A 23,205-nucleotide genomic window follows, 5' to 3' on the forward strand; every position below is an offset into this window, starting at 1 on the left:
GATGATTAAAACTCCTGCAGGTGACTATGGGTATACAAAGATGAACACCTGGCCTCAAGGAGCTAATCATATACTCACTGAAATAGTTCAGTACCAAATGGTTTTTTACAGCAGTATCAGAAGGGCCACAGTCAGCTCTATGGAGGGTGCATTGGGAGTGGAGAAGAGGAAGTGATTGCTCCCTAAGTGGTGGCTACTTGCCTACAGTGTCAAGCTACCTAAGCTGGATATGGAAGTGGAACTCAAGTATAATATTGTGTGTGTGTGTATATATATATATATATATATATATATAAAATATAATATTGAAGGATGAGTAGGAATTAAACAGCCCCACCTTTGGTCTGTCTGGTTAAGGCACAAGCTGAAACAACAGTCAGGAAGGAGCAGGCCAGCTGCATCCAAAGAACTCAGTGTAATCCTGTAGGACCATGGGGCATAATGAGAGCACCTACCTTGTATTAGATGGTATAATTTTAACATTTTTAACCCTTCAACCACCCAGATGAAAAACCTGAACTCCCCCTCTTTGTCATCCCCCCACTGTACAGACATACGTACACACACACAACTCGTAAAGGTTGAAACCTGTACTCTTTATGCTACAAACGGCCTGGAATGCTTAGTAATGAATTCAACTTGATCCTTTAGTATTTGGAGCAGGTAATAAATAGCAATGGTTAGGTTTTAAACTGTTTAGTCAGCATATTGGCCTCAGTATGTTCAGAAAATATGGGAACCTGACTAACAGCAAGACCAATTCAAGATTTATTGAATTTGGTTCAGACGAGGACTGAAAGGAAGAATTGTTCATGGGAACGGAAATGAGGGAATAAAGAGTGAAGATGTAGAATTGCTGGGAGTTGGTGACAGATATGTGTGGATTGTGAAAGAAAATGAAGTGTGGGCCAAAGATGCAGTGTGATTTCAGGTATGTTGAAATTAAAGTTTCTCTGGAATAACAAGCAGTTAAACACAAGGGTCTGGAGTGGAGTATGGCATATATGAGATAAAGCCAAAGGTGTGTGGATGAAACAACAAGGAATAGAGTTGTGAGCAGTACTTTGCGGGGGCACCAACACTTAAAGGGCACGCAGACCTTGGATGAGAATGAGAAGCAGAGTTATAGATCCCCAAAAGCATGATGTTGTGAAAGAAGAATGCTTCAAGGAGAGAGCAGCCAACCAACAGTGTCAAGTGCCATAGAGATCAGGAAAGGGGAATAATGAAAAGTGTCTGTTGGTTTTGACGACTAGAAAATGGTCTTTGCAAAAGCAGAGTCACGGTAAATGGCAGGAGCAAAAGCTAGATTCCGGAGAAGTGAGGTGAAAGGGAGTTGAGAGAGTGAGTGAAAACCCCTCTTTGAGGACATTTGGCTATACAGGTAAGGGAAAGAGGCAGAGAAGGTAGTAGACTGAGATGGGGGGTCAGATGGGTTTTGTTTGTGTTTTATCATATTTTGCTACTGGGGAGGGAGAGAAGGAGAAAGAAGAGACAAGCAACAATTTTATAACCTTCAACTGTGTCACTGGGTTACACGTAATAACATTAAAGAGATGGTCAAAGAAGTCCTCTAACATTGTTAACATTGTGATTGAAGAAGAAGTTTCAGCAAGACAGTTATTTTGATAGAATATAAGAAGCCACATGGAATCTAGGATCTTGGAGTTAGAAGAGGCCTTAAAGGCCATCTCTTCTAATCTCCCACAGAATGCTTGAATCTCCTCTATAACATCCCTGAGTGAACTCTAATACTTCAGTGATAGGAAGCTCACCTCCTCTGAGGCGCCCTCCCTGCCTACTGGCTCTGCCACCAACAAGTATCTTAACCTCTGTGACTCAGTCTCCTGGGCTTTGTAGTAAGATGGATACTCTTAACCCTACCTTCCTACAAAGATGAGAGAGTTTGAGAAAGGTATAAATTACTATAGGTGAGTAAATAGTTGTCTCGGAAAGTAGAGCAAATATACTGGAGAAGTGTACAAGGATTGTCAGGCAGTGGTTGAGCTCAGAGGCTATATGTTTATATTGACACCCAGCAGCATGATTTTGCTCTTTGACCACGTTCGGCTGCTTGGATGCAGAATTATAGGAATGGATGGATAATAATGGACACTTAACCAGGATTAGGATTTTGTTAGGTAAGTACAACAAAAGGAATAAAGTCAGAGGAGCAAGAGTGTTTGCAGAGAACTGATTATTATTTTTTTTATACTAGAATTTTAGAAGTAAAACCATCAATTGCCTTACCAAAGGGTCTCATCACCAATTTCCAATGTGTGTCGGGGACACTTCCCCACACATCCAATTCTGACACCAGCTGGGTGTCCTACAATTCAACTCAATTCTGACACTAATTACCCAGAGATGACATCAGATCCCACAAGTTAAGGACCCAGTCCTATAAGACTGCCCTCTGCTTCAGATGCCTATAAGCCCAGGCTATTACTGACTATAAAACAGAGGTTCTCATGACCCCCTCCTTGGGTTTGATTAATTTCCTAGCGTGGCTCACAGAACTCAGGAAACCCATTTACTCGCTAGATTATTGGTTTATTATAAGGGATATTAAAGGACATGAATCAACAGCCAGATGAAAATATATATAGCGTGAGGTCCCAAACAAAGGAGCTTCTGTCCTACTGGAGTTTGGGGCCCAGCACGATGGCACATGAAAGTGTACTGGTTCCCCAACCTGGAAGATCCCTGAACCCAGTCCTTTGGGTTTTTATGGAGGCTTCATTACATAGGCATTATCAGTGTAATCCACTGATTAAATTCATTGGCCATTGGTGATTGAACTCAATCTCCAGCCCCTCTTTTCTCCCCTTCCTTGAGAACCAAGGAGCTCTAACCCGTTAATCACATGGTTGGTTTTTCTGTCAGCTATCCTTAGGTGGGGTCCAAAAACCACCTTATTAACATAAAAAAAGACACCTTTTTATTCCTCTCATCACTTAGGAAATGCCAGTGGTTTTTTAGGAGCTCTGTGCCAGAAACTGGGACAAAGACCAAATCTATAAACACAATATCATTCTTACCTTAGAAGTTGTCAAATTAATCTTTGTATTTAGGTCAAGATGTTTAGTTCTTAGTTTTTATCTCATTCTGTCACCTCCTTCATAACCAGTCATATGTAAGTATGATTAAAATCCTTATTTTTATCTTAACATCATATCTTAAAATATTTACCTAAGGCTTTTCATTATCATCAAACAGGAAGTTCCTAACTCATAGCTTTTCCCCAAATACTGATTTTAAATCTGGAGTGAAGAGGTAGGTCCTAATGGGACAATCATAAGGAATATTTTCTTTCTATATATGGCACTCTATACTACAGCTAGAGCAGAAAAAGTGCTTCTTGAAAAGCTGAACCACGATTGGTTTTTGTTGCTGTGTCCCTCTTTATGTTGTAGGGAATGTTAATGTGGATTAGGGAGTGGAGAAGGAAAAATGTATAACATGGTAGGAAATGCTTCATTCATGTACACAGGAAACATATGCAAAAGTTTGTCCAAAAACAATACAAATTAGATGTTTAGAAATAGGTCTAAAACAAGTTTTAGTTATGCATTCAGACTCTAAAAAATGTATTAATGATCAAAGCATATGAAAATATTTTGAGAGCAGTATCATGCTTTGGACCCAGCTAAAAATTATCCATAGGAAGTCTCATAACTTTTAACTTACTTTCATATACGAAAGGAGAACACATTTTATCTTTCCAGCAAAACAAGAGCAACAACATTATTTGGAATAGACATTCTTTGACAATAATGGTGTGCATAATTTTTCGTTTCATGTTGTTATAAATATTCCAGATTCTCTGTCACATGACACCACTGTGATAATGGATTATACCATATTAATTTCAGTTTGGAAGATTACTACACATTAACCACCTCTGGTAATACCAGGAATATAATATCTTTGTAATTTTCTGAATGTAGCTATATTTTAACAATTTTAATTTACCCTTATTAATAGTCAGAATCTCTTTGAAATAGAACAGATACCCCAGACATGAACTCACATATGTGGCCAAATGATTTTTGACAAGGGTGCCAAGATCATTCAATTAAGAAAGGACAGTCTTCAACAAATGGTGTTGGGAAAACTGGATATCCACATACAAAAGAATGAACCATGGACCCTTAACACCTTACACCATATATAAAAAAACTAACTCAATGTGGATCAAAGACCCAAACATAAGAACTATAAAACTCTTAGAAGAAAACAAAGGGTAAAGCTTCATGATATTGGATTGGGCAATGATTTCTCTGACATGACACCAAAAGTACAGGTAACAAATGCACAAAGATAAATTGGACTTCATCAGAATTAAAAACGTGTGCACCAAAGGACAGTACTAACAGAGTGAAAATGCAATTCCCCCAAATAGGAGAAAATATTTATAAAGCATATACTTGGTAAGGGATTAATATCCAGACTATATAAAGAACTACTAAAACTCAACCAAAGAAACAATTCAAAAATGGGCAACAGACATAAATAGACATTTCTCCAGGGCTTCCCTGGTGGCACAGTGGTTAAGAATCCACCTGCCAATGCAGGGGACATGGGTTTGAGCCCTGGTCTGGGAAGATCCCACATGCCGCAGGACAACTAAGCCCATGCGCCACAACTACTGGGCCTGCGTGCCACAACTACTGAAGCCCACGTGCCTAAAGCCTATGCTTCGCAACAAGAGAAACCACCACAATGAGAAGCCCGTGCACTGCAACGATCAGTAGCCCCCGCTCGCCACAACTAGAGAAAGCCCAGGCGCAGCAACAAAGACCCAACACAGCCAAAAATAAATAAATTTTTAAAAAATAGACATTTCTCCATAAAGATATACAAATGGCCAATACGCACTTGAAAAGATGCTCAATGTCACTAGCCAATAGAAAAATGTAAGTCAAAACCATATTGAGATACCACTTCACGCCCATTAGGATAGCTTTTATTTATTTAAAAAAAAAACAAGGATGTAGAAAAATTGGAGCCCTTTTGCACAGCTAGTGGGAATGTAAAACGGTACAGTTGCTGTGGAAAATAGTCTAGCAGTTCCTCGAAAAGTTAAACAATTACCATATGATCCAGCAATTACACTTCTAGGTATAGTCCCAAAAGCAGAATTGAAAGCAGGAATTCAAACATTTACTTGTACACCAATGGCTGTAGCAGCATTATTCACAGTGGCCAAAAAGTGGAAACAATCCAAATGTCCATCAACGGATAAATGGATAACTAAAATAAACAGTCTTTCCCTCCTGTTGTAGGGAAAATCCTTAGTTCAGTCTATCTCCTGTGGGTCTTCCTTACTCCCTATACAAAACACCTTATTTCTGGTCACCAAATGTGTGGGTGGGTTTTGGGTTTTCTCCACAACAACATGCAAGTCTCCGCCACCAGACAGGCATTCTACAATTTAACTCAATTCCAACACTTATCAGGAGATAGCATCAGATCCCACAGATTTAGGGCTCAGTCCCACAGGACTGTACAAACCACACACACACACACACACACACACACACACTTCAGATGTCAGTCCCAAGCTCAAGCCCAGGTGATCACTTGTGCATCCAACCAACCCACTACAGATCAGAGGTTCTAATGACCCCCCTTCCTTGGATTTGATTACTTTGCTAGACTGGCTCACTGAATGCAGAAAAACACATTTACCAGTTTATTAAAGGATATGATAAAGGATACCGGTGAACAGCCAGATGAAGAGAAACACAGGGCAAGGTCTGAGAGGGTCCTGAGGGCAATAGCTTCTGTCCCCATGGAATTGGGGTGTGTCACCCTCCCAGTGTGGATGTGTTCACCAACCTGGAAACTCCCTGAATTCCATACTATTGGGATTTTATGGAGGATTCCTCACGTAGGCATGATTAATTATTAACTGTTTCCAGCCCCTCTCCCCACTCTGGAGAAATGGGGGAGACAGGGCTGAAAAATTCTAAGCTTCTAATCAAGGTTTAGTTTTTCTGGTGACTAGCCCCATCTGGAAGCCATCCAGGAGCCCACTCAGAGTCACTTCAATAGAACAAAAGTTGCTTTTATCACTTAGGAATTTATAAGGGTTTTTGGAGCACTGTGTCAGGGACAGGGTTAAAGACAATATTAGAACAAGAGATGCTCCTAATTTTTTATCATTTTAGGAAAGGATTTCAGGAGCTCTGTGCCAGGGACCAACAGCAGAGACCAATACTTATTTCCCATTCTCTCACATGTATGCTTTGGATTTGCTGAATTCCTTGGATCTGTAGGTTCAGTTTTCATGAAATTTGTAAAATATTTTGGCTTTTATTTCTTCTAATATTTTTTCTGCTTCCCTCACTCCTGGCATTTGAGGACTCCAATTATACATATATTATGCTACTTGACATTGTCCTACAAAATTTATCAATACCCTGTTGAATTCTGGGAGCTTTTTTCTCAGTTTCATTATTGGATAGTTTCTATTGCTGTGTCTATAAATTCACTAATCTTTTCTTCTGCAATGTCTAATCCACTGTTAATCCTATTCAATGTATGCTACACTTCAGCCACTGTAGTTTTCATCTCCAGAAGTTAGGTTTGGGTCTTAAAAAATTTTTTTTTCTATCACATCTCTACCTAACATGTTCCTCTACTACTTAATTTTTCATATTGTTAATTATGTAGTTTAAAAACACATATCTTGTTTTATTTTTGTAAATTTTTAGTTGTGTATATTAAAATGATTATACTGTATTACAAGATTGCTTAATTTCTATTTTCATCCTACTATTTTGTATTTTATTCTATTTTACTTCACAATTTACATTCTGCTAAAATGTGAGCAGGAATTTTTGTTGGTTTTGAAGCTCCTAAAATTAGTGCCACTGAATACTGCTTGTTGAATTGAATTTTTGTCATATCACTAAAATGTTTGTTTTTGTATAACCTTGTTTTAGACCAATTTATGTGTTATCTATTATCTCACAATAACAGAATTTGGTATATACATAGAATGGAATATTATCCAAACTTTAAAAGGAATAAAGTTCTGATACATGCTAAAACATAGACGAACCCTGAAAACATGCTAAGTGAAATAAGCCAGACTAAAGAACAAATATTGTATATTATGTGAGGTACCTAGAATAGACAAATTCTTAAAGACAGAAGGACAGAGGTTGCCAGAAACTGAGGGAAGGAGATAAAGGGGAGTTACTATTTAATGGGTACAGAGTTTCTGCTTGAGACAATGACAAATTTCCGGAGATGGCTAGTGGCGATGATTACACAACATTGTGAATGAACTTAATGCCACTGAATTGTACACTTAAAAATGGGTAAAATGATAAATTTTGTGTTATATATGTTTAATCTCAATTTTAAAAAGCAACAAAAGCAAAAATAAACAAGTGGGACAACATGAAACTAAGTTTCTATACAACAAAGGAAACTATCAACAAGATGAAAAGGCAACCTACCGAATGGCAGTAGAAAAGAAATAGAAAATATGAACAGACCAATCACAAGTAATGAAATTGAAACTGTGATTAAAAATCTTCCAACAAATAAAAGTCAAGGACCAGATGGCTTCACAGGTGAATACTATCAAACATTAAGAGCTAACACCCATCCTTCTCAAACTCCTCCAAAAAATTGGAGAGGAAGGAACATTCCCAAACTCATTCTATGAGGCCACCATCACCCTGATACCAAAACCAGACAAAGATACTACAAAAAAAGAAAATTACAGACCAATATCACTGATTAATATAGGTGCAAAAATCCTCAACAAAATACTAGCAAAAAGAATCCAACAACACATTAAAAGGACCATAAACCATGATCGAGTGGGATTTATCCCAGCGATGCAAGGATTCTTCAATATATGCAAATCAATCAATGTGATACACCATATTAACAATTGAAGAATAAAAACCATATGATCATCTCAATAGATGCAGAAAAAGCTTTTGACAAAATTCAACACCGATTTACGATAAAAACTCTCCAGAAAGTGGCCATAGAGGGAACCTATCTCAACATAGTAAAAGCCATAAACGACAAACCCACAGCAAACATCGTTCTCAATGGTGTTTGAGAGAAACTGAAAGCAGTTTTTCTAAGATCAGGAACAAGACAAGGATGTCCACGCTCTCCACTATTATTCCACATAGTTTTGGAAGTCCTAGCCACAGCAATCAGAGAAGAAAAAGAAATAAAAAGAATACAAATTGGAAAAGAAGTAAAACTGTCTCTGTTTGCAGATGACATGATACTATACATAGAGAATCCTAAAGATGCCACCAGAAAACTACTAGAGCTAATCAATGAATTTGGTAAAGTTGCAGGATAAAAAATTAATGCACAGAAATCTCTTGCATTCCTATATACTAATGGTGAAAAATCTAAAAAAGAAATTAAGAAAACACTCCCATTTACCTTTGCAACAAAAAGAATAAAATACCTAGGAATAAACCTACCTAGGGAGACAAAAGATCTGTATGCAGAAAACTATAAGACACTGATGAAAGAAATTAAAGATGATACCAACAGATGGAGAGATATACCATGTTCTTGGATTGGAAGAATCAATATTGTGAAAATGACTGTACTACCCAAAGCAATCTACAGATTCAGTGCAATCCCTATCAAATCATCAGTGGCATTTTTTACAGAACTAGAACAAAAAATCTTAAAATTTGTATGGAGACACAAAAGACCTTGAATAGTCAAAGCAGCCTTGAGGGAAAAAAGCAGAATTGGAGGAATCAGGCTCCCTGACTTCAGACTATACTACAAAGCTACAGTAATTAAGACAATATGGTACTGGCACAAAAACAGAAATATAGATCAATGGGACAGGATAGAAAGCCCAGAGAAAAACCCACGCACCTATGGTCAACTAATCTGTGACAAAGGAGGCAAGGATATACAATGGAGAAAAGACAGTCTCTTCAATAAGTGGTGCTAGGAAAACTGGACAACTACATGTAAAAGAATAAAATTAGAACACGCCCTAACACCATACACAAAAATAAACTCAAAATGGATTAGAGACCTAAATGTGAGACCACATACTATAAAACTCTTAGAGGAAAACATAGGAAGAACACTCTTTGACATAAATCACAGCAAGATCTTTTTTGATCCACCTCCTAGGGTAATGGAAATAAAAACAAAAATAAACAAATGGGACCTAATGAAACTTCAAAGTTTTTGCACAGCAAAGGAAACTACAAACAAGATGAAAAAGACAACCCTCAGAATGGGAGAAAATATTTGCAAATGAATCAAACGAGCTCATGCAGCTCAGTATTAAAAAACAAAAACCCAATCCAAAAATGGGCAGAAGACCTAAATAGACATTTCTCCAAAGAAGACATACAGATAGCCAAGAAGCACATAAAAAGCTGCTCAACAGCACTAATTATTAGAGAAATGCAAATCAAAACTACAATGAGGTATCACCGCACACCAGTTAGAATGGGCATCATCAGAAAATCTACAAACAACAAGTGCTGGAGAGGGTGTGGAGAACCCTCTGGCACTGTTGGTAGGAATGTAAATTGATACAGCCACTATGCAGAACAGTATGGAGGTTCCTTAAAAAACTAAAAATAGAATTACCATATGACCCAGCAATCCCACTACTGGGCATATACCCAGAGAAAACCATAATTCAAAAAGGCACATGCGGGCTTCCCTCATGGCATAGTGGTTGAGAGTCTGCCTGCCATCACAGGGGACGCGGGTTTGTGCCCCGGTCCGGGAGGATCCCACATGCCGTGGAGTGGCTGGGCCCCTGAGCCATGGCTGCTGAGCCTGTGTGTCTGGAGCCTGTGCTCCACAACGGGAGAGGCCACGGCAGTGAGAAGCCTGTGTACCACAAAAAAAAAAAAGGACACATGCACCCCAATGTTCACTGCAGTGCTATTTACAATAGCCAGGACATGGAAGCAACCTAAATGCCCATTGACAGATGAATGGATAAAGAAAATGTGGTACAGATATACAATGGAATATTACTCAGCCATAAAAAGGAACAAAATTGGGTCAGTTGTTGAAACGTGGATGGATCTAGAGACTGTCATACAGAGTGAAGTAAGTCAGAAAGAGAAAAACAAACATCGTATATTAACGCATATATGTGGAACCTAGAAAAATAGTACAGATGAACCAGTTTGAAGGGCAGAAATTGAGACACAGATGCAGAGGACAAATGTATGGACACCAAGGGGGCAAAGTGGCAGGGGTGGTGGTGGTGGTGGTATGAATTGGGAGATTGGGATTGACATATATACACTAGTATGTATAAAATGGATAACTAATAAGAACCTGCTATATAAAACATAAAATTCAAAAAAAGGAGAAAATACTTGCAAATCATATCTGATAAGGGGTTAATACCCAAAATATATAAAGAATTCATACAACTCAATAGCAAAAAACAAACAATACGATTTAAAAATGGGCAGATAATCTGAATAAAATTTTTCTAAAGAAGACATAAAGATGGCCAACAGTTATATGAAAAGATGCTCTACATAATTAATCATCAGGGAATTGTAAATCAAAACCACAATGAGATGTCACCTTAGGTTAGAAAGGTTATTATCAAAAAGACAAGAAACAAGTGTCAGCAAGAATGTGGAGAAAAGGGAACCCTCGTGCACTATTAGTGGGAATGTAAATTGGTGCAGCCACTCTGGAATACAGTATGAAGATTCCTGAAAATAATAAAAGCAGAACTACCATACGATACAGCAATTCTACTGCTGGGTATTTATCCAAAAAACAAAAACATTAACTCCAAAGATATATGCACCCCCATGTTCATTGTAGCTTTACAATAGCCAAGACATGGAAACAACCTAGATGTCCATCAGTGAATGAATGGATAAAGAAAATGTGTCATGCATGTATATATATTATATTTATACATAACAGAATATTATTCAATCATTAAAAAGAATGATATAAGTCAGAGAAAGAAAAATACCATATGATCTCACTTATATGTGAATCTAAAAATACAAAAACAAGCTCATAGATACACAGAACAGATTGGTGGTTGCCAGAGGTTGGGGTGGGGGGTAGTAAGGGTGTGAGAAATGAGTGAAGGGGGTCAAAAAGTACATATACTTCCAGTTATGAAATCAATAAGCCATAGGGATGAAATGTACAGCATGGTGACTAGTTAATATTGTATTGCATATTTGAAAGTTGCTAAGAGAGTAGATCTTAAAGTTCTTATCACAAAAATAATAAATTTTGTATAACTATGTAATGTGATAGATTTTAACTAAACTTATTGTGGTGATCATTTCACAATGTATACAAATATCAAATCATGTTGTACACCTAAAACTAATATTATGTCAATTATACCTAAATTAAAACTTTTTTTAAAAAGGAAGACTAAGTAGTAGAATACTATCCCAGTGATTCTTCATTGCTTTCTGAATAAAAATAATTATAAGGTGCTATATTTGCAAATTATTCAAGGTGAAATCTCTTCTGTTTAATAAGATCCATTCCTTTTGCTTTTTTTCTACATGCCATTTGCTACACAAATGAAAGTTCTGCTATTGGTACCTCAGTATGTTTAAGTTATGTTATCTGAACAGAAAGTGCTTGGAATGTACAGTCAGAGAGATGGAGGATGACTGAAGATTACCTCAGATGCTGGAGGGATGTCATGTACAGACTAATGCATGGGTTCTACCCAGAGTATTACCAAGGCATTTACCCTTCTTATTTCTGAGTAATCTGGGCTTGTCTCTGAAATATCTTTCTGTTGACACCTAGTGAACTCTCTTGTCACCTCCTCTGTGAAAGCTTATTCCACACCCTCACACTGAATTAGACATTCTTTTCTAGGTGCACCTATAGCATTTATATTACATTTATTCAATCATTCAACAAATATTTGTTAAGTGCCTACTATATGCCTGGTATTACTTAAGGTGTTTGGGATGAATATATCATTGAAAAAGACAAATATCCCTGTCCTCATAGAACTCAGATTAGAAGCAGGGGATGTAGACAATAAACATCATGAATACATTTAATGTTAGAAAGTGATAAGTGCTATAGACAAAAGGGAAAGATGTGTAAGAGTGCAGAGGGTGAGAAGGGTTGGGCATGATGCAGTATTAAACAGAATGGTCTGGGTTAGCCTTATAAAAAAGTGATACAGGAGGAAAGACTTATTTCCTGTCTCCCCAAAATGTCAAAGTCAATTACTATGTAATTTATCTTTTGCCTTTCCCTTCTAGTACAATCCCCAACACTTAGTAGGTTACTGGAAGAATAGAATAAAATATGTCTGTATCTTGAAGAAAAAATGACTGGGACTTCCTTGGTGGTGCAGTGGTTAAGATTCCATGCTCCCAATGCAGGGGGATTGGGTTCAATTCCTGGTCAGGGAACTAGATCCCACATGCATGCCGCAACAAAGAGTTCACATGCCACAACTAAGGAGCCTGTGTGCTGCAACTAAGACCCAGTGCAACCAAATTAATAAAATAAATGACTCTGTGTGTTCCATATGTTCATGTACATATGTGTGTGGTAACACATATACAAAAATTATTTTACATTCTAAATTCACTGTCATTTTGTATATGTAGATATATGTTAATTTAACATATATGTAGATATACATTAAAAATATAGACACACACTGCTCCATTCAAAAAGGATTAGAAGTGACTACATGGATGATATATAATAAAAATATATATTCTTGGGCTTCCCTGGTGGCGCAGTGGTTAAGAATCTGCCTGCCAATGCAGGGGACAAGTGTTCCAGGCCTGGTCTGGGAAGATCCCACATGCCACAGAGCAACTAAGCCCGTGCACCACAACTACTGAGGCTGTGCTCTAGAGCCCGTGAGCCACAACTCCTGAAGCCCACATGCCTAGAGACAGTGTTCCGCAACAAGAGAAGCCACTGCAATGAGAAGCCCACGCACCGCAATGAAGAGTAGCCCCCACTTGCTGCAACTAGAGAAAGCCCGCGTGCAGCAACAAAGACCCAACTCAGCCAAAAATAAATTAATAAATTTATTTTTAAAAAATAATATATATTCTTTATCAAAGCAGCTAATTAAATGGTAGTGGGAAATCAGCACTAACTGAAAGGAGAATACAAACATGCAGTTGAAGGCTAACATAACTAGGCTTAAATTAAACCTCAGTGTTTGCCTGATGTGTCTTTGAGCTCAGTGTTTGCCTGATGTGTATGGTTATGTGATTCTTATTATCATAAAAGAGGAACGGTTCTCATGAGGATAAAAAGATTTCTGAGCCCTGAATTCTAGAATTCCTCATAGAACTTCATTATAGGAGACAATTCTCAATTGATGATACTGAATGGTATTCTCAATTATTTTTAAAACAAAACGTGAATTTTAAAGCTGTTATCTTAAATAACCTTATATAAAAAGGGAAATTGTAGCATTAAAAAACAACTCAATTTAAGAAATTCTGTAGAAAATGCCAGACTACTAAGCAGTAACTGTCTAATGTCTAACTTGATCCTAGGATAGAACTGTAAATACAGGGGTGAAAAGTCCCTTGGACAAGTTTCCTTAAATATCATTTCTCTTAGCTAGACTCTTGGATAGAAGAAAGAGGCTGTAATCAGACAAGCTACTGATGACAATACCTGGAATGCTGTTATTTTGTATTTCTAATCAATGGTAGAACAATATGCTTTGGAAATGGCAAATTTGAAATCAAATTATGAAATCTGAAATTACCTATATTATGACTATCTCCTCTGACTGTTTTATTTCAAGCAAAATGAAAATTTTCCTCAGAAATCTGATTTTAATTGAATCTATTTTACTTTTTAAAATCACTCTACTTAAATTCCAGACTTCCATGTCATAAAGCATAGCCAAAATAATTTTGGCTGGAACACTTTCAAAGCAATTGTTGACATCACCCAACATGGCTAAAGAACAGCCTCAGTCATGCATCCCTGTAGCATCTGTTTAGAGCTGCATGACTTCCTGCTTTATAATATAGCTGAAAAATGTCCTTCCAGAGAAGTGGCCAATATGGCAGAGTAGGAAGACCCTAAGTTCATCTTCTCCCACAGACACACCAAAATTACAACTATTTACAGAGCAACTATTGATGAGAATGACCTAGAGACTAGCCGACAAGATTTTCCACAACTAAAGATACAAAGAAGGAACCACAAAGAGATGAGTAACAGGAGTGGAGACTTGGTAAAATCAAGACCCATATCCCCAGGGTAGGCAACCCACAAACAGGAGGGTTGCAGAGGTTCTCCCCAAGGAACAAGGAGTTCAAGTCCCATAGTGGGTTCCCTAGCCTGGGGTTTCTGCACTGGGAAGAAGTGCCCCTAGACATCTGGCTTTAAAGGCCCACAGGGCTTGCATATAGGAGAGCTGGAGGGCTGTAGGAAACAGAGACTGCACTCTTAAAGCGTCCACCAAAATCTCACATGCTCCAGTTACAATGCAGAATCAAGAATTTGAAAGGAGCCTGGGTTAAACCCACCTGCTGATCTTGGAGTGCCTTCCAGAGAGGTAGGAGGCAACTGGGACTCCCCCTAGGGACAAAGATGTTGGCAGCAGCCTTTTTTGGGAAGCTTGTCCTACTATGAGGACAGTGGTGCTGGCAAGCACCATTCTGGAGTCCTCCCTCTTCTCCTATTAGTGCTACAACCTGGCTCCAAGCACCAGTAGCCAGGACACCCCAGATCATGCACCCAGTCACACCATGACCCAGTCCCACCAGTGGCTGGCAGCCTCCACACGAGGCAGGCTGTGGTAATCAACCAAGCAGTGGACCAGCCCTGCCTACCAGTGTGCCCACCATAGTCCACCCCAACACAACAGAAGGACCCATGAAGCCCACATAGGGGTCACCCTGAGATCATATAGCCCTGGTGACCAAAAAGGAGTGTGTTACTGGGCTCCATAGGACATATCCCACATAAGGACAGTCCTCCAAGATTGGGAAATGTAGCAAACATACCTAATACACACATAAACACAGAAAATTAGGCAAAATGAAGTGACAAAGGAATACGTTCCAAACGAAGGAACAAGATAAAACGCCGGAAGAATACTAAGCAAACTGGACCTAAGCAATCCACTCAAAAAAATCGTTCAAGGTAATGATTATAATTATGTTCAATGAACTCAGAAGAATGGACAAACACACTGAAAAGTTTAACAAAGAGATAGAAAATATAAAGTAGAGCCAAACAGAGCTGAGGAATACAATAACTGAAAAAAAAATACACTAGAAGGAATCAAGAGTAGATAAGATGATACAGAGGAACAGAGCAGCAACTGGAAGACAAAAATGAAAACACAAGCTGAACGAAAAGAAAAAAGATTTTTTTTAAATGAGGATAGTCTAAGAGACCTATGGCACAGCATCAAGCATATTAACATTTGCATTAGAGGGATCCCAGAAGGAGAAGAGAGAAAAGGGCAGAGAACTTATTTGAAGAAATAATAGCTGACAACTTCTCTAATGTGGGGAAGGAAACTGATATCCAGGTCCAGGAAGCACAGAGAGTCCGATAGAAGATTAACCCAGAGGTCCACACAAAGACACATTGTAATTAAAATGGCAAAAATTAAAGATAATAAAAGAATATTAAAAGCAACAAGAAAAAAAAAAGAAAAAAAAAAAAAAGCAACAAGGAAAAAGCAACTAGTGACATGTAAGGCAACTCCCATAAGACTGTAGCTGACTCTTCAGCAGAAACTCTGCAGGCCAGAAGGGAGAGACACAATATATTTAAAGTGATGAAAGGAAAAAACCAAGAATACTCTACCCAGCAATGCTATCATTCAGATTTGACACAGAGACAAAGAGTTTTACAGACAAGCAAAGGCTAAAATAGTTCATCACCACTAAACCAGATTTTTAAAAAAATGTTAAAAGGACTTCTCTACATGGAAAAGACAAGACCTAAACTAGAAATATGAAAATTACAAAGGGAAAATCTCATTTGTAATGACAAGTACACAGTAAAGGTAGTATATCAACCACTTATAAAGCTAGTAGGACGGTTAAAAGACAAAAGTAGTAAATTCCTCTACCCTCAATAAGTAGTTAAGAGATACACAAAACAAAAAGATGTAAAATATGATGTCAAAAACATTCAACACGAGAAGGGGGAAGTAAAAATGCAGGGTAGTAAGAATGCATTAGAAGTTAAGAAAATCATCAACCTAAAATAATCACAAATAGAGAAAGACAGAGATAGACAGAGATAGAACTCTCAGTAGCCACAAAACAAAAATCTATGATTGATAAACACACACAAAAGAGAAAGGAACCCAAACATAATGATTAAGTTCATCATCAAATCACAAAAGAGGGCAAAAGAAGAAAGAAAAAGAACTACAAAAATAACCCACAATTAACAAAATGGCAATAAGTAAATATCTATCAATAATAACTTTAAATTTAAATGTACTAAATTTTCCAATCAAAAGACAGAGTGGGAGAGGGGGAAGATGGCGGAAGAGTAAGATGCAGAGATCACCTTCCTCCCCACAGATACATCAGAAATACATCTACACATGGAACAACTACAGAACACCTACTGAACGCTGGCAGAAGACCTCAGACCTCCCAAAAGGCATGAAACTCCCCACGTACGTGGGTAGGGCAAAAGAAAAAAGAATAAACAGAGACAAAAGAATAGAGACGGGGGCTTCCCTGGTGGCGCAGTGGTTGAGAGTCTGCCTGCCGATGCAGGGGAAACGGGTTCGTGCCCTGGTCTGGGAAGATCCCTACATGCCGTGGAACGGCTGGGCCCATGAGCCATGGCCACTAAGCCTGCGCATCCGGAGCTTGTGCTCTGCAACGGGAGAGGCCACAACAGTAAGAGGCCCGCGTACCACCAAAAAAAAAAAAAAAAAAGGGACGGGACCTGCACCAGTGGGAGGGACGTGTAAAGGAGGAAAGGTTTGCGCACACTAGGAAGCGCCTTCAAGGGTGGAGACTGCGGGTGGCGGAGGGGGGAAGCTTTGGAGGTGCCAAGGAGAGTAAAGAAACAGCGGTTTGGAGGACAAAGCAGAGATTCCTGCACAGAGGATCGGTGCCGACCAGCACTCACCAGCCTGAGAGGCTTGTCTGCTCACTCGCTGGGGCGGACGGGGCTGAGAGTTGAGGCTCAGGCTTCGGTTGGAGGGCAGGGTGAGGACTGGGGTTAGGAGCGTGAACACAGCCTGGAGGGGGTTAGTCCACCACGCCTAGACAGGAGGGAGTCCGGGGAAAAGTCTGGACCTGTCGAAGACGCAAGAGACATTTTCTTGCCTCTTTGTTTCCTGGTGCACGAGGAGAGGGGATTAAGACCGCTGCTTAAGGAGCTCCAGAGACGGGCGCGAGCCGCGGCTAAAAGCGCGGACCCCAGAGACGGGCATGAGACTCTAAGGCTGCTGCTGCCACCACCAAGAAGCCTGTGTGCGAGCACAGGTCACTATCCACAGCTCCCTTCTGGGGAGCCTGTGCAGCCTGCAACTGCCAGGATCTCGGGATCCAGGGACAACTTCCCCAGGAAAATGCACAGCGCACCTCAAGCTCGTGCAATGTCACGCTGGCCTCTGCCACAGCAGGCTCGCCCTGCATCATGCCCCTCCCTCCCCCCGGCCTGAATGAGCCAGAGCCCCCAAATCAGCGGCTCCTTTAACCCCGGCCTGTCTGAGTGAAGAACACACGCCCTCCAGTGACCTACATGCAGAGGCAGGGCTGAATCCAAAGCTGAGCCCTGGGAGCTGTGCTAACAAAGGAGAGAAAGGGATATATCTCCCAGCAGCCACAGGAGCAGCGGATTAAATCTCCACAATCAACTTGATGTACCCTGCATCTGAGGAATGCCTGAATAGAAAATGAATCATCCCATATCGAGGAGGTGGACTTTGAGAGCAAGATTTATTATTTTTTCCCCTTTTCCTCGTTTTGTGAGTGTGTATGTCTATGCTTCTGTGTGAGATTTTGTCTGTATAGCTTTGCTTTCACCATTTCTCCTAGGGTTCAATCCCTCCTTTTTTTTTTTACTTTTTAAAAATATTTTTTTCTTAATAATTATTTTTTTATTTGAATAACTTTATTTTATTTTACCTTATTTTATTTTCCTTTATCCTCTTTCTTTCTTTTTACTTTTTCTTCCTTTTATTCTGAGCCGTGTGGATGAAAGGCTCTTGGTGCTACAGCCAGGAGTCAGTGCTGTGCCTCTGAGGTGGGAGAGCCAACTTCAGGACACTGGTCCACAAGAGACCTCCCAGCTCCACATAATATCAAATGGCGAAAATCTCCCAGAGATCTCCATCTCAACACCAACACCCAGCTTCACTCAATGACCACCAAGCTACAGTGCTGGACAGCCTTTTCCAAACAACTAGCAAGACAGGAACACAACCCCAACCATTAGCAGAGAGGCCGCCTAAAATCATAATAAGTCCACAGACACCCCAAAACACATCACCAGACGTGGACCTGCCCACCAGAAAGACAAGATCCAGCCTCATCCACCAGAACACAGGCACTAGGCACCTCCACCAGGAAGCCTACACAACCCACTGAACCAACTTTAGCCACTGGGGACACACACCAAAAACAATGGGAACTACGAACCTGTAGCCTGCAAAAAGGAGACCCCAAACACAGTAAGATAAGCAAAATGAAAAGACAGAAAAACACACAGCAGATGAAGGAGCAAGATAAAAACCCATCAGACCTAACCAATAAGGAGGGAATAGGCAGTCTACCTGAAAAAGAATTCAGAATAATAATAGTAAAGATGATGCAAAATCTTGTAAATAGAGTAGACAAAGTGCAAGAAACATTTAACAAGGACCTAGAAGAACTAAAGATGAAACAAGCAATGATGAACAACACAACAAATGTAATTAAAAATACTCTAGATGGGATCAATAGGAGAATAACTGAGGCAGAAGAACTGATAAGTGACCTGGAAGATAAAATAGTGGAAATAACTACTGCAGAGCAGAATAAAGAAAAAAGAATGAAAAGAACTGAGGACAGTCTCAGAGACCACTGGGACAACATTAAACACACCAACATTCGAATTATAGGGGTTCCAGAAGAAGAAGAGAAAAAGAAAGGCACTGAGAAGATATTTGAAGAGATTATACTTGAAAACTTCCCTAATATGGGAAAGGAAATAGTTAATAAAGTCCAGGAAGCACAGAGTCCCATACAGGAAAAATCCAAGGAGAAGCACGCCAAGACACATATTAATCAAACTGTCAAAAATTAAATGCAAAGAAAACATATCAAAAGCAGCAACGGAAAAACAACAAATAACACACAAGGGAATCCCCATAAGGTTAACAGCTGACCTTCCAGCAGAAACTCTACAAGTCAGAAGGGACTGGCAGGACATATTTAAAATGATGAAGGAGAAAAATCTACAACCAAGATTACTCTACCAGCAAGAATCTCATTAAGATCTGATGGAGAAATTAAAACCTTTACAGACAAGCAAGAGCTGAGAGAGTTCAGCACCACCAAACCAGCTTTACAACAAATGCTAAAGGAACTTCTCTAGACAAGAAACACAAGAGAAGGAAACAACCTATAGTAACGAACGCAAAACAATATAGAAAATGGGAATAGGAACATACATATCGATAATTACCTTAAGTGTAAATGGACTAAATGCTCCCACCAAAAGACACAGATTGGCTGAATGGATACAAAAACAAGACCCATATATATGCTGTCTACAAGAGACCCACTTCAGACCTAAAGACACATACAGACTGAAAGTAAGGGGATGGAAAAAGATATTCCATGCAAATGGCAGCCAAAAGAAAGCTGGAGTAGCAATTCTCATATCAGACAAAATAGACTTTAAAATAAGGACTATTAACAGGGACAAAGAAAGACACTACATAATGATCAAGGGATCGATCCAAGAAGAAGATATAACAATTGTAAATATTTATGCACCCAACATAGGAGCACCTCAATACATAAGGCAAATACTAACAGCCATAAAAGGGGAGATCGACAGTAACACATTCATAGTAGGGGACTTTAACGCCCCACTTTCACCCATGGACAGATCATCCAAAATGAAAATAAATAAGGAAACACAAGCTTTAAATGATACATTAAACAAGATGGACTTAATTGATATTTATAGGACACTCCATCCAAAAACAACAGAATACACATTTTTCTCAAGTGCTCATGGAACATTCTCCAGGATAGATCAATCTTGGGTCACAAATCAAGCCTTGGTAAATTTAAGAAAACTGAAATTGTATCAAGTATCTTTTCTGACCACAACGCCATGAGACTAGATATCAATTACAGGAAAAGATCTGTAAAAAATACAAACACATGGAGGCTAAACAATACACTACTTAATAATGAAGTGATCACTGAAGAAATCAAAGAGGAAGTAAAAAATTACCTAGAAACAAATGACAATGGAGACACAACGACCCAAAACCTATGGGATGCAGCAAAAGCAGTTCTAAGGGGGAAGTTTACAGCAATACAAGCCCACCTTAAGAAGCAGGAAACATCTCGAATAAACAACCTAACCTTGCACCTCAAGCAATTAGAGAAAGAAGAAAAAAAAAACCCCAAAGCTAGCAGAAGGAAAGAAATCATAAAAATCAGATCAGAAATAAATGAAAAAGAAAGGAAGGAAACGATAGCAAAGATCAATAAAACTAAAATCTGGTTCTTTGAGAAGATAAACAAAATAGATAAACCACTAGCCAGGCTCATCAAGAAAAAAAGGGAGAAGACTCAAATAATAGAATTAGAAATGAAAAAGGAGAAGTAACAACTGACACTGCAAAAATAAAAAAAAATCATGAGAGATTACTACAAGCAACTCTATGCCAATAAAATGGACAATCTGGAAGAAATGGACAAATTCTTAGAAATGCACAACCTGCCAAGACTGAATCAGGAAGAAATAGAAAATATGAACAGACCAATCACAAGCACTGAAATTGAAACTGTGATTAAAAAGCTTCCAACAAACAAAAGCCCAGGACCAGATGGCTTCACAGGTGATTTCTATCAAACGTTTAGAGAAGAGCTAACACCTATCCTTCTTGAACTCTTCCAAAATATAGCAGAGGGAGGAACACTCCCAAATTCCTTCTACGAGGCCACCATCAGATTGATACCAAAACCAGACAAGGATGTCACAAAGAAAGAAAACTACAGGCCAATATCACTGATGAACATAGATGCAAAAATCCTCAACAAAATACTAGCAAACAGAATCCAACAGCACATTAAAAGGATCATACACCATGATCAAGTGGGGTTTATTCCAGGAATGCAAGGATTCTTCAATATACGCAAATCTATCAATGTGATAAACCATATTAACAAATTGAAGGAGAAAAACCATATGATCATCTCAATAGATGCAGAGAAAGCTTTTGACAAAATTCAACACCCATTTATGATAAAAACCCTCCAGAAAGTAGGCATAGAGGGAACTTTCCTCAACATAATAAGGGCCATATATGAGAAGCCCACAGCAAACATCATCCTCAATGGTGAAAAACTGAAAGCATTTCCACTAAGATCAGGAACAACACAAGGTTGCCCACTCTCACCACTCTTATTCAACATAGTTTTGGAAGTTTTAGCCACAGCAATCAGAGAAGAAAAGGAAATAAAAGGAATCCAAATCGGAAAAGAAGAAGTAAAGTTGTCACTGTTTACAGATGACATGATACTGTACATAGAGAATTCTAAAGATGCTACCAGAAAACTACTAGAGCTAATCAATGAATTTGGTAAAGTAGCAGGATACAAAATTAATGCACAGAAATCTCTGGCATTCCTATATACTAATGATGAAAAATCTGAAAGTGAAATCAAGAAAGCACTCCCATTTACCATTGCAACAAAAAGAATAAAATATCTAGGAATAAACCTAGCTAAGGAGATGAAAGACCTGTATGCAGAAAATTATAAGACACTGATGAAAGAAATTAAAGATGATACAAATAGATGGAGAGATATACCATGTTCTTGGATGGGAAGAATCAACATTGTGAAAATGACTCTACTACCCAAAGCAATCCACAGATGCAATGCAGTCCCTATCAAACTACCACTGGCATTTTTCACAGAACTAGAACAAAAAATTTCACAATTTGTATGGAAACACAAAAGACCCCGAATAGCCAAAGCGATCTTGAGAACGAAAAAAGGAGCTGGAGGAATCAGGCTCCCTGACTTCAGACTATATTACAAAGCAACAGTAATCAAGACAGTATGGTACTGGCACCAAAACAGAAAGATAGATCAGTGGTACAGGATAGAAAGCCCAGAGATAAACCCACGCACATATGGACACCTTATCTTTGATAAAGGAGGCAGGAATGTACAGTGGAGAAAGGACAGCCTCTTCAATAAATGGTGCTGGGAAAACTGGACAGGTACATGTAAAAGTATGAGATTAGATCACTCCCTAACACCATACACAAAAATAAGCTCAAAATGGATTAAAGACCTAAATGTAAGGCCAGAAACTATCAAACTCTTAGAGGAAAAAATAGGATGAACATTCTATGACATAAATCACAGCAAGATCCTTTCTGACCCACCTCCTAGAGTAATGGAAATAAAAACAAAAATAAACAAATGGGACCTAATGAAACTTCAAAGCTTTTGCACAGCAAAGGAAACCATAACCAAGACCAAAAGACAACCCTCAGAATGGGAGAAAACATTTGCAAATGAAGCAACTGACAAAGGATTAATCTCCAAAATTTACAAGCAGCTCATGCAGCTCAATAACAAAAAAACAAACAACCCCATCCAAAAATGGGCAGAAGACCTAAATAGACATTTCTCCAAAGAAGATATACAGAATGCCAACAAACACATGAAAGAATGCTCAACATCATTAATCATTAGAGAAATGCAAATCAAAAGTACAATGAGATATTATCTCACACCAGTCAGAATGGCCATCATGAAAAAATCTAGAAACAATAAATGCTGGAGAGGGTGTGGAGAAAAGGGGACACTCTTGCACTGCTGGTGGGAATGTGAATTGGTTCAGCCACTATGGAGAACAGTATGGAGGTTCCTTAAAAGACTACAAATAGAATTACCATATGACCCAGCAATCCCACTACTGGGCATATACCCTGAGAAAACCAAAATTCAAAAAGAGTCATGTACC

The sequence above is a fragment of the Phocoena phocoena genome, chromosome 12, assembly GCF_963924675.1.
Source record: "Phocoena phocoena chromosome 12, mPhoPho1.1, whole genome shotgun sequence".
Taxonomy (NCBI): domain Eukaryota; kingdom Metazoa; phylum Chordata; class Mammalia; order Artiodactyla; family Phocoenidae; genus Phocoena; species Phocoena phocoena.